General features: G+C 44.9%; 1 protein-coding gene across 3 annotated transcripts in view; it reads right to left on the bottom strand.

Moving 5' to 3' along the window:
• Positions 1–13,709, bottom strand: part of stx2b (syntaxin 2b) — an 87,043-nt gene that overhangs the window by 61,715 nt on the left and 11,619 nt on the right. The window lies entirely within an intron of this gene.

Below are 13,709 nucleotides of genomic sequence, written 5' to 3'. Positions count from 1 at the left end.
GCTTTTTTGACACTGTTCAACAGAAAAAGATGTTCATGTCAAAGTGAAAACAGATCTTTACAAAGTGATCTAAATTAATTACAAATATAAAACACAAAATAATTGATTGTATTTACTAGATGCACCTTTGGCAGCAATTACAGCCTTCAGCGTGGATCGGTCTCTATCATCTTTGCACATCTGGACACTGCAATCTTTCCCCATTCTTCTTTACAGAACTGCTCAAGCTCTAACAGATTGCATGGGGATCCTGAGTGAACAGCCCTTTCAAATCCAGCCACAAATTCTCAATCGGATTGAGAACAACACTCTGACTTGGTCACTCCAGGACTTTAACTTTGTTGTTTTTAAGCCATTCCTGTGTAGCTTTGGTTTTATGCTTCGGGTCATTGTCTTGCTAGTGAGTCAGTAAACTAATTTGCAAGGGGGATCGGACCCAGAGCGATCGAGCAGTGAAAGAAGTGCATGGAGTAAAGCCAGATCTAACATATAGAAAGGCTTTGAGGAAAGAGAAGCAGAATAAACAGTGTAAAGGTAGTAAGGCAGAAGGGCTGAAGTGTGTGTACCTCAATGCAAGAAGCATCAGGAACAAAGGGGATGAACTGAGAGCTTGGATACATACACGGAATTATGATGTAGTGGTCATTACAGAGACTTGGCTGGCACCAGGGCAGGAACGGATTCTCAATATTCCCTGATTTCAGTGCTTTAAAAGGGATAGAGAGGGGGGGAAAAGGGGAGGCATTACTGGTCAGGGATACTATTACAGTTACAAAAAGGGTGGATAATGTAGCAGGATCCTCTTTTGAGTCAGTATGGGTGGAAGTCAGGAACAGGAAGAGATCAGTTACTCTACTGGGGGTATTCTATAGGCCCCCTAGTAGCAGCAGAGATACAGAGGAGCAGATTGGGAGGCAGATTTTGGAAAGGTGCAAAAATAACAGGGTTGTTATCATGGGTGACTTTAACTTCCCTAATATTGATTGGCACCTGATTAGTTCCAAGGGTTTAGATGGGGCAGAGTTTGTTAAGTGTGTCCAGGACGGATTCCGGTCACAGTATGTGGGCAGGCCAACTAGGGGGAATGCCAGTCTAGATCTAGTACTAGGTAATGAACCGGGTCAGGTCACAGATCTCTCAGTGGGTGAACATCTGGGAGACAGTGACCACCGCTCCCTGGCCTTTAGCATTATCATGGAAAAGAATAGAATCAGAGAGGACAGGAAAATTTTTAATTGAGGAAGGGCAAATTATGAGGCTACAAGGCTAGAACTTGCGGGTGTGAATTGGGATGATGTTTTTGCAAGGAAATGTACTATGGACATGTGGTCGATGTTTAGAGATCTCTTGCAGGATGTTAGGGATAAATTTGTCCCAGTAAGGAAAATAAAGAATGGCAGGGTGAAGGAACCATGTGAGGTGGAAAATCTAGTCAGGTGGAAGAAGGCAGCATACGTGAGGTTTAGGATGCAAGGATCAGATGGGTCTATTGAGGAATATAGGGAAGCAAGAAAGGAGCTTAAGAAGGGGCTGAGAAGAGCAAGAAGGGGGCATGAGAAGGTCTTGGCAAGTAGGGTAAAGGAAAACCCCACGGCATTCTTCAATTATGTGAAGAACAAAAGGATGACAGGAGTGAAGGTAGGACCCATTAGAGATTAAGGTGGGAAGATGTGCCTGGAGGCTGTGGAAGTGAGCGAGGTCCTCAATGAATACTTCTCCTTGGTATTCACCAATGAGAGGGACCTTGATGATAGTGAGGACAATATGAGTGAGGTTGATGTTCTGGAGCATGTTGATATTAAGGGAGAGGAGGTGTTGGAGTTGTTAAAATACATTAGGACGGATAAGTCCCCGGGGCCTGACAGAATATTCCCCAGGCTGCTCCATGAGGCGAGGGAAGAGATTGCTGAGCCTCTGGCTAGGATCTTTATGTCCTCATTATCCACGGGAATGGTACCGGAGGATTGGAGGGAGGCGAAATGTTGTCCCCTTGTTCAAAAAAGGTAGTAGGGATAGTCCAGGTAATTATAGACCAGTGAGCCTTACGTCTGTGGTGGGAAATCTGTTGGAAAAGATTCTTACAGATAGGATCTATGGGCATTTAGAGAATCATGGTCTGATCAGTGACAGTCAGCATGGCTTTGTGAAGGGCAGATCGTGTCTAACAAGCCTGATAGAGTTCTTTGAGGTGACCAGGCATATAGATGAGGGTAGTGCAGTAGATGTGATCTATATGGATTTTAGTAAGGCATTTGACAAGGTTCCACACGGTAGGCTTATTCAGAAAGTCAGAAGGCATGGGATCCAGGGAAGTTTGGCCAGGTGGATTCAGAATTAGCTTGTCTGCAGAAGGCAGAGGGTCGTGGTGGAGGGAGTACATTCAGATTGGAGGATTGTGACTAGTGGTGTCCCACAAGGATCTGTTCTGGGACCTCTTTTTGTGATTTTTATTAACGACCTGGATGTGGGGGTAGAGGGGTGGGTTGGCAAGTTTGCAGACGACACAAAGGTTGGTGGTGTTGCAGGTAGTATAGAGGATTGTCGAAGATTGCAGAGAGACATTGATAGGATGCAGAAGTGGGCTGAGAAGTGGCAGATGGAGTTCAACCCGGAGAAGTGTGAGGTGGTACACTTTCGAAGGACAAACTCCAAGGCAGAGTACAAAGTAAATGGCAGGATACTTGGTAGTGTGGAGGAGCAGAGGGATTTGGGGGTACATGTCCACAGATCCCTGAAAGTTGCCTCACAGGTAGATAGGGTAGTTAAGAAAGCTTATGGGGTGTTAGCTTTCATAAGTCGAGGGATAGAGTTTAAGAGTCGCGATGTAATGATGCAGCTCTATAGAACTCTGGTTAGGCCACACTTGGAGTATTGTGTCTAGTTCTGGTTGCCTCACTATAGGAAGGATGTGGAAGCATTGGAAAGGGTACAGAGGAGATTTACCAGGATGCTGCCTGGTTTAGGGAGTATGCATTATGATCAGAGATTAAGGGAGCTAGGGCTTTACTCTTTGGAGAGGAGGATGAGAGGAGACATGATAGAGGTGTACAAGATAATAAGAGGAATAGATAGAGTGGATAGCCAGCGCCTCTTCCCCAGGGCACCACTGCTTAATACAAGAGGACATGGCTTTAAGGTAAGGGGTGGGAAGTTCAAGGGGGATATTAGAGGAAGGTTCTTTACTCAGAGAGTGGTTGGTGAGTGAAATGCACTACCTGAGTTAGTGGTGGAGGCAGATACACCATTGAAATTTAAGAGACTACTAGACAGGTATATGGAGGAATTTAAGGTGGGGGGTTATATGGGAGGCAGGGTTTGAGGGTCGGCACAACATTGTGGGCTGAAGGGCCTGTACTATGCTTTACTATTCTATGTTCTATCCTGGCAAAAACTACGGCTTGAAGACAAAAGAACACTCCAACCAACTCTGCGAAAGTGTTTTTGAAAAGCACGTCAGGAGATGTATACAAGAAAATTTCCAAGTCTTTTCCCTAGATGCAGTTCCCTTGCAGACTGCATCAGGTTTTCCTCCAGGATTTCCCTGTATTTTGTTGCATTCTTTTCTCCTCTACCTCCAAAAGCCTTCCAGGGCCTACTGCAGTGAAGCATTCCCACAACATGATGCAGCCACCACCATGCTTCACAGTAGGGATGGTGTGTTTTTGATGATGTGCGGTGCTTGGTTTATGCCAAACATAGCATTTAGTCTGATGGCCAAAAAGCTCAATTTTGGTTTCATCAAACCATTGAATCTTCTTTCAGCTGACTTCAGTCTCCCACATGCCTTCTGGAAAACTCCAGCCAAGAATTCATTTGAGTTTATTTCCCCCAACAGTGTATTTCCCTTTCTCACTCTCCCATAAAGCTGCGACAGGTGAAGCACCCGGGCAACAGTTGTTGTACGCGCCGTCTTTCCCATCTCAGCCACTGAAACTTGTAACTCCTCCAGAGTTGTCATGGGTCTCTTGGTGACCTCCCTCACTAGTCCCCTTCTTGCATGGTCACTCAGTTTTTGAGGATGGCCTGCTCTAGCCAGATTTACAGCTGTGACATATTCTTTCCATTTCTTGATGATCGACTTAACTATACTCCAAGAGACATTCAGGGACTTGGAAATTTTCTTATATACATCTCCTGACTTGTGCTTTTCAATAAACTTTTCAAAGAGTTGCCTGGAGTGTCTTTTGCCAGGATACTGACTCACCAGCAGTTAGAACTTCCAGATACAGGTGTATTTTTACAACAATCAACTGAAAGACCTTGACTCCAGCCGGTCATCTCCACTTAACTAATTATGTGACCTTTAAAGTCAAATGGCTGCACCAGTGATGATTTGGTGTGTCATATGAAAGGGACTCTATATAAGCACTCTATAATGTATAATATACTATATATACAAAACATAACACATACATATATACATATACACATGCACGCACTTACAGTTAGTGTAATTTATAGCTTTTATTATGTATTGCTGTCTCAAAACAACGAATTTCACAACCTCTGCCGGTGATATTAAACCTGATTTTGATTCTGAGTGGAGCTACACAGCACTAAAGAGTTGGAAACTCCCAGAGGCGGGAGTTATTTATAGATCACCAAACAGGAGATCATATTGTAAACGAGGAGAGACAAGAGGTGCACGCAACAGTACGCATTGCGCTTTAACCCATCAGGTCAGTCAAATTAGTGCTAACAGAGGATAAGTTCCTGGAATGTATACCCGATTGATTTTTTGACGACTGTATTGAAGGACAAAACAGGAAACAGTTATTTCAGATCTCACACTGTACATCAAGGGCTAATAATACCACTGTGGATTTCAACTTCCTCAATTTGAACTGGAACTGCTTCAGTGTGAAAGGCTCAGTGGGGTGGGGAGGAGGTGTGGAGTTTCTTTAAAAAAAGTGTCTAATTCTGGATTAGGGAACTTTTTTTTAATGAGGAAACGTTGTGTGAGCTATGGCTTTTCTCTTTGGAGTGAAGGAGGATGAGAGATGACTCAATTGAGGTTACAAGATGTATAAGAGGAGAAGATGAGGGCGCCCAGTAGCATTGTGGTTAACACGACACCACCATAACACAGGGTGTCAAGAGTTCAGAGTTCAATTCTAAGGTAATCTGTAAGGAGTCTATGACCTCCCCATGGAACACATGGGTTTCCTCTGGCTGCTCCAGTTTCCTCACAGTCCAAAGGTGTACCGGTTAGTAGGTAAACTGGTCGTTGTAAATTGTCCTGTGATTAGACATTAAGACCATAAGATATCAAAGCAGAACTAGGCAATTTGGTCCATCGAGTCTGCTCTGCCATTTTATTATGGTTGATCCATATTCCCTCTCAGCCCAAATCTCCTGCCTTCTCTCCATATCCCTTCATGCCTTGACTAATCCCTCTCCCAGTTTCACCTATCACCTTGTACTTCTTCCTCCCCTCCCCCATCTTCTTACTCTTTGTCATCTTTTTTTCCAGTCCTGATGGAGGGTCTCAGCCTGAAAAGTTAACTGTTTACTTTTCCATAGATAGTGCCTGGCTTACTGAGTTCCTCCAGCATTTTGTGCATGTTGCTTGGATTTCCAGCATCTGCATATTTTCTCGTGTTTGTAATCAAGAACCCATCGATCTCTGCCTTAAATATACCCAATGACTTGGCTTCCATAGCGGCCTGTGCCAATTGCAGATTCACCAATCTGGTTAAAGAAATTCCTCCTCATCTCTGAGGACATCCATCTATTCTGAAGCTGTGCGCTCTGGTCTTAAGACTCCCCCACCATAGGAAATATCCTCTCCACATCCACTGTATCAAGGCCTTTCAACATCCGCTCGGTTTCAATAAGGTCACCCCTCATTCTTCTGAATTCCAGTGAATACAGGCCCATAGCCATCAAACGTTCATATGATAAGCCCTTCAATCCCAATCATTTTTGTGAACCTCCTTTGAAACCTCTCCAATATCAACACACCCTTTCTTAGATAAGGCGCCCAAAATGACTCTCAATACTCCACGAGGGCTCACTAGTGCTTTCTAAAGCCTCAACATCACATCCTTGCTTTTATGTCCTAGTTCCCTCAAAATGAATGCTAACATTGCATTTGCCTTCCTCACCACCAACTCAACCTGCAAATTAATCTTTAGCGAATCCTGCACAAGGGCTCCCAAGTCCCTTTGCACCTCGGATTTTTGAATTTTCTCTCCAGGCTAGGGTTAAATTGGGGGTTGCTGGGTGGCGCTCTGCCAAGTGTGGTGGTAGGGGCAGATACATTAGCTGCATTTAACAGACTCTTAGACAGGCACATGGATGATAGAAAAATGGAGGGCTATGTGGGGGGCGGGGAAGGGTCATATTGATCTTAGAGAAGGTAACATTGTGGGTCAAAGGGCCCACACTATTCTATGTTCAAGCACGTTTGAGCTATAAGTAGACAATTATATTGAAGCTGGGCTTGAGTTCGTCACAGGAACACAGCCAGACAAGTTGATAAATTGTCATTGGGAGATTATTTCAGAGGTAGCAGCTACAGCTTGAAATCTCAAAGCTAGTTATGGAGAAAGGCAAAGGTAGTCTAGAAATTAAGGCTCTGGATTGGCCAATTTCAGTACCTTTAGACTCCACTGTGCAAAAGCAGGATGGAAGTAGAGCTACTTGGTCACTGTAGACAATAACCTATCCCTCAATGTCAGCAAGACGAAGGAATTGGTTGTTGACTTCAGAAAGAGTAGCGGACCGCACAACCCAATTTACATTGGTTGTGCGCAAGTGGAACAGGTCAAAAGCTTTAAGTTTCTCACGGTCAATATCACAAATGACCTGACTTGGTCCAACCAAGCAGAGTCCACTGCCAAGAAGGCCCACCAGCACCTTTACTTCCTGAGAAAACTGAAGAAATTTGGCCCATCCCCTAAAACCCTCACTAATTTTTATAGATGCACCGTAGAAAGTATTCTTCTAGGATGCTTCACAACCTGGTATGGAAGTTGTCCTGTCCAAGACCAGAAGAAGCTGCAGAAGATCGTGAACACAGCACAGCACGTCACACAAACCAATCTTCCATCCTTGGACTCACTTTACACCGCACGCTGTCAGAGCAGTGCTGCCAGGATAATCAAGGACACGACCCACCCAGCCAACACACTTTTCGTCCCTCTTCCATCCGGGAGAAGGCTCAGGAGCTGGAAGGCTCGTACGACCAGATTTGGGAACAGCTTCTTTCCAACTGTGATAAGACTGCTGAATGGATCCTGACCTGGATCTGGGCCGTACCCTCCAAATATCAGGACCTGTCTCCAGGTTTTTTTTGCACTACCTTACTTTCCATTTTTCTATTTTCTATTTATGATTTATAATTTAAATGTTTAATATTTACTATCGATTTGTAATCCAGGGAGCAGGAAACACAGAATCAAATATCACTGTGATGATTGTATGCTCTAGTATCAATTGTTTGGCGACAATGAAGTATATAGTTCACCCGCCAGTACAGGTGAGTCACAGGATAACCAGGCTGGAGTTGAAGGGCTTGAGAGAGTAAGATGCCAGAGGGATTAGAACATGGAAATGTGAAGAAGCTCAGCCTTGGTCTTGTGGAATGCACAGCAGCCTTGAGGGGCTGAATGGTCCAGCACTGCTCCTGTTCCTCACGTTAAACTGCACATTCAATCCTTATACAGAGAAGTACCTTGTATTCCTCCATGTTCAAGTTAAACAGGAAAACTTCACACATTTGCCCCATCATTTAAATGTTCCCACAACCAATGGACTCACTTTCAAGGATTCATCTCATGTTCTTGGTACTTATCGATTATCTATTATTTCTTTCTTTTGCACACCGGTTGAACTCCGAAGTTGGAGCGGTCTTTCATTTGTACTGTGGTTTTTGGATTTATTGAGTATGCCCACAAGAAAATGAATCTCAGGGTTGTATATGGTGACATATGCAGCACGCTTTGGAGGGTTAATGGCACCTAACGGCGACTCCTTTGCTTGTACCTTCTGAAACAGCTCTATCTCCACCATTAATATCTTTATTTTTCCCTTTCAAGGTTCTTTTGAAGACCCTGTCCTGGAGTTACACACAGGCTTTGGTTCTTTGCAGGAATGGGACCCGTTCTTGGGGTTCCACAACTGGCCGTTATTCGACATGCCAAGGGTTTGGCCTGAGAGTCTCGCTCGTGTTTGGAAGCCTAAGATCTCAGGGCTCTGGAGACTGGCAGATCGAGGGTCAGTGTCACGGCACAAGACTCGTGTGTCGTCGGGGAGGCCGGAAAACCTTTCGCTGTGGGCCTGAAGACCCGAGGTCTTTGCAATCTTTGGACACAGAGCTCGAAAAGAGTGACAAAACAGACTTTTAACATTGTAAACCAGCGGGTTGTTATGTCTCCTGCTCACTGTGAAAATGGGGGACACCTCCCTCCCCTTGCCAGGGAAAGAGAGAACCTGTGGTTTGTTTAATGTTTAATGAAAGCCTTTGCGGTAACTTTGGTCTTTGTCTTTGCTATTGCTTAGGCTCGGTGACGGTACCGATGTACCTGTTTTTTGCTGGTGGGGGGGAGAGGGGATTGTTGGTTGCTACCGCCTACACATGGGGGGGGAGTTGGGGGGGACTTTGGGGTTCTCATGTTTAACTGTCATTTATTCCTTGGGGCACTTCTCTGTTTTCGAGGATGTTTGCGAAGAAAAAGCATTTCAGGATGTATATTGTATACATTTCTCTGACATTAAATTGGACCTTTGAACGTACTTTGATAATAAAATTGACTTCGAACTTTGTCTATTTTGTAACACAGATACCACTTCCAGGCCACAGCATCCACACACTCTCCATGATCCACAGCTCACTCACACAGTGGGGGAAGTACGAGGACCTGCAATGTGTCTGTACACCCAGCTCCAAACCCAAACTCACCTGGTGCTCTGGAGAAAGGAACCTGTGCACTAACAAACACATGGCAAGGTTCTGTGTTAACTCCTTCCACATACAGAGGTTCCCAGCTTTTTTTATGCCATGAACCAATACTATTAAGCAAGGGGTCCAGGGACCCCAGATTGGTAAACCCTGATTTGCATATGATACCACTATAGTGGATCACATATCAAATAACGATGAGTCAGAGCACAGGAAAGAGATAGCGAGCTTAGTGACACATCGTCACGATGACAACCTTTATACTCAATGTCATGAAAACAAAAGAGCTGGTCATTGACTTCAGAAGGAGGTGGGTTCTCTGGTCTACAACAGTGCTGAGGTAGAGAGAGTTGAGAACTTCATGTTCATTGCTGTGAACATCACCAACAGCCTGCCCTGGTCCAACTACGTAGACACCACAGTCAAGGCTCACCAATGCCTCTACATCCTCAAGTAATCTCTGAAGTAATTTGGTACGTCTCCTTCGATTCTCACCAATTTTTAAATCGATGCATTACAGAAAGTTTGGGGTGGCGGGGTGGAGATACATCTCTACCACAGGAGATGTAAGGTACTCCTTTCCTCCACTGGCCTGCAGGTCACCCTTGGGCAAGGTGTAGCCCCTACTTAGCCCCCCCTCCACCCCCACCAGCAATCAGGGTCAGGTGACCATGGGAGCAGGTGGTGATGGTCGTTTGAGCAGCTGGTGCAGATCACAAGTCCTGGTCATGTGACCACTGACACCAGGCGGACAATCTTTGAAGAGTATTGATAATGGCTGCGGTCACCCGTCTTGTAAAGACACTGCCCAGAAGGCAATGGCAAACCACTTCTGTAGAAAGATTTGCCAAGAACAATCATAATCATGGAAAGACCATGATCACATAACAAACAAACGAACTACAGAAAGCATCCTATTCAGATGCATCAAGGCATGGTATAGCAACTGCTCTGCTTGAGACAGCAAGAAACCGCAGAGACACGTTTTAGAAACCAGCCTCCCCTCCACGGACACCAAGACAGATGGCGCCAGCCAACAACGCAACCAACGGTGACATCTTGCAGAGTGTTCATAAAACTACTTTTACTTCTTTCAAAGATAATTCTGCTACTATAGACAATAGGTGCAGGAGTAGGCCATTCGGCCCTTTGAGCCAGCACTGCCATTCACTGTGATCATGGCTGATCATCCACAATCAGCACCCCGCTCCTGCCTTTTCCCCATATCCCTTGACTCCACTATCTTTAAGAGCTCTATCTAACTCTTTCTTGAAAGCATCCAGAGAATTGGGCTCCACTGCCTTCTGAGGCAGAGCATTCCACAGATCCACAACTCTCTGGGTGAAAAGTTGGAAACTGTTGATCTATATTTTGATGGTGTGTTTTCAGGCCAATTAATCTGGCACTTTGTTGAATCTGAGGGGCTACAGTGAAGCTTCAAGAGACATGTACCACCTGGAAGCAAAGAAGCTTGGAGATGGGGTGCAAGCCCATGATCGACACCATTTCTCACCAATTAAAGTGTCAAGGAAGACTGAATTCAATGGGGATGAGAGTGGAAGCCGAGCGAGTGTTCAGTGCTGTCTGCCTGCGACTGTCCCTCTCACTCACTGCTCCTGGTGGAAGGTCCCTAACTGTCTATCCGTCTCTCTCTCTCTCATTTACTGCTCCAGGAGGAAGGTGCCTATATTCGATTGGTCTCTCCCTCTCACTCAGTACTGCCGGAGGACGGTGCCGGAGTGTTGGGTCTTGGGCAAGGTTTAATCACTGCGGTCTGCGGATTGGACTCTGTTGTTCACGTTATGTGTTTCTGGTTTCTCCTTTGTTGCTGTTTTGTAGCAATTCTGATCGGGGCAGACCGGCTCTGCGGTCTGCAGTCCACGAATGACACACTGGTTTGAATTGAACATTCTTGGACTGTTCCATTGACTTTGTGGTTTGATGTTTTATATTCTGCGTTTTTCACATTTTTTGTGTTGTTCCCATGATTTGTTCTTTATGTGTGCTGGGTGCTTGATGTTTTTCTTTGCCTGGGTACCATTTTTTTTATTTCATGGCTGTCTGTGGAAAGACAAATCTCTGTATACTACATAGATATTTTGATAATAAATGCATTTGACTTTAATATGAAGCAAATTACAATGTTGGAAGACAGAAGCTCTTTTAATGCCAAGAGTTCAAGGCAAAATGCCATTCACAATTTCCGAATGAAAACTCAGCTGAAACTTGAGAGTTCTGTTTGTAGATGCGAGGATTTCATAGTTACTGTTGCATGTAAATTGATCCCCAGTGTGTCAGATTTTTTAAGGCTCTCAACAACATAATCAGAGATGCTACACATCCCAGACATTCTCTGTCCTCCCTCCCACGGGGCGGAAAATACAAAAGCCTGAAACCATGTACAGCTTCGATCCTGGTTATCAGACCCTCGTACGAAAAGATCATACTTAATTATGATCTTGCACCTTATTGCCTGCACTTCCACTGTAACTGTAACACTTTATTCTGCATTGTATTGTGTGGGCACGTGGCCAAGTGGTTAAGACATTGGACTAGCAACCCAAAGGTCGTGAGTTCGAGCCCCAGCCGAGGCAACATGTGTTGTGTCCTTGAGTAAGGCACTTAATCACACATTGCTCTGCGACGACACTGGTGCCAAGCTGTATGGATCCTAATGCCCTTCCCTTGGACAACATTGGTGTCGTGGAGAGGGGAGACTTGCAGCATGGGCAACTGCGGTCTTCCATACAACCTTGCCCAGGCCTGTGCCCTGGAGAGTGAAGATTTTCCAGGCGCAGATCCATGGTCTCGCAAGACCAACGGATGCCTTAATTTTTCCTTGTACAACCATAACACACTGATGTGAAGAAATAATAAGACCATAAGACACAGGAGCAGAATTAATTTGAGGAAATTAGGTGGCCACTGGGGAATCCTGCTTTTTGTGGCGGACGGAGGGAAGGTGCTTAACAAAGTGGACTATGTTGGGTGCCGCTTTATTCCATCCGCCACAAAAAGAGGGATTTCCTTGTGGCCACCCATTTCAATTCTACTTCCCGTTCCTACGTCAGTCCATGCTCCACCCTCCTCTCCTTCACCATTCACATTTCCCTCTCTCACTTTATCACCTTACCTTCCCATCACCTCCCTCTGGCACTCCTCCCTCTTCCTTTTCTTCCATGGTCTTCTGTCCTCTCCTATCAGATTCCCCCTCCTCCAGCCCTTCATCTTTTTTTTACCAGTCGACTTCACCCATCCCCCCTCCTAGTTTCACCTATCACCTTTCTCCCCTCCCTGACCCTACTCTGACTTCTCATCTAATTTTCCAATCCTGATGGAAGGCCTCGGCCAAAACCGTTGACTGTTTATTCTTTTCCACAGATGCTGCCTGACCTTCTGAGCTCCTTCAGCATATTTTTTGTATTGCTCTAGATTTCCAGCATCTGCATCTCTTGTATCTAATCAAAAACCTAGTAAAACTATAGACAAAGGAACAGAATCAGACCATTCAGCCCATTCTATATGGACTACTTGCAGAAGATTTTCACTGTACCTTGGTACATGTGACAATAATAAACCAACTTAAGTGATTAATTCATCACATTATATTTTCTGGACAATCTACACTCTCTACTTTACCAGAACAGAGCGCCTGGACACATGAACAGCTCCTCAGTTCGTGAACAGACTGAACGTGGACGGGAGCAGTCACAGCCACCAGTAGCCGTTCTTCCATTCACTTTGACTACTCCTGATCTGTACTTTAACCCACTTATCTGCCTTTGTTCCACGGGAATGGCACAATAGTGTAATACTATTCCCGTGCTAGGACATTGCCTCGAAGTTGCCAAGCAAATTGATAGGGTGCTTAAGGCAGCGTATGGTATATTGGCCTTCACGTTGGGGGATTGAGTTCAAAAGCTGTTAAGTAATCTTGCCGCTCCATAAAACCCTGGTTAGACCACATTTGGAGTATCGTGTTCAGTTCTGGTTGCCCTCATTATAGGAAGGATGTGGAAGCTTTCAAGAAGGTGCAGAGGAGATTTACCAGGATGCCAACTGAGGGCAGGTTGAGTGAGCCAGGGCTTTCTCTTTGAAGTGAAAGAGGAGCAGAGGTATACAAGACGGTAAGAGATATGGGTCAAGTGGACAGTCAGAGACTTTTCCAGCCAAACTGAAAATTGCTAATACCAGGGGGCAGGGGGCAAAGTATTTGGGGATGTAAGAGGTGGGAGGGGAGTGGTGGGGGCGTGAACTACTGGCTCCTTTCCTGTCCTGATGGAGGGTCTCGGCCTAAAGCACCAACTGCTTATGTGCCTTTAACAGAAATTAGTTCTGTCACTGAAGTACAGATTTGCATTGCAGTGTGAAACCATCAGTAAGATAGAGCAGTGGATTAAAGAGTTTTCTGGAAAATAAATGAGATGGTGGAAAGCACCGTCTGATATGAAGCAGTTGATTCAAGGGCTTTGAGCTGAGAATTCTTGTGGTGCATGCAAGCTCAATTTCCACATTTAAGGGAAGTCTGGATAGGTACATGGATAGTAAGGGTATGGAGGGCTGTGGTCACTGTGTAGATCGATGGGAGCAGGCATTGTAAATGGTTCAGCATGAACGAGATAGATGGGCCAAAGGGCCTTTCTCTGTGTCGTACATTTCTATGACTATGACTAATTCTTGTTTCAAGTGTTTTCATGAATACTATCAACTTGGAGATGGAATTCCACTTAACGAATAAAATGAAATAATTAGTAATAAACACGAGATTCTACAGATGCTGGAACTCCAGGGCAACATACACAAA

The sequence above is a fragment of the Mobula hypostoma genome, chromosome 21 (assembly GCF_963921235.1).
Source record: "Mobula hypostoma chromosome 21, sMobHyp1.1, whole genome shotgun sequence".
Classification (NCBI taxonomy): domain Eukaryota; kingdom Metazoa; phylum Chordata; class Chondrichthyes; order Myliobatiformes; family Myliobatidae; genus Mobula; species Mobula hypostoma.
This window is presented reverse-complemented; position numbering and strand designations above follow the sequence as displayed.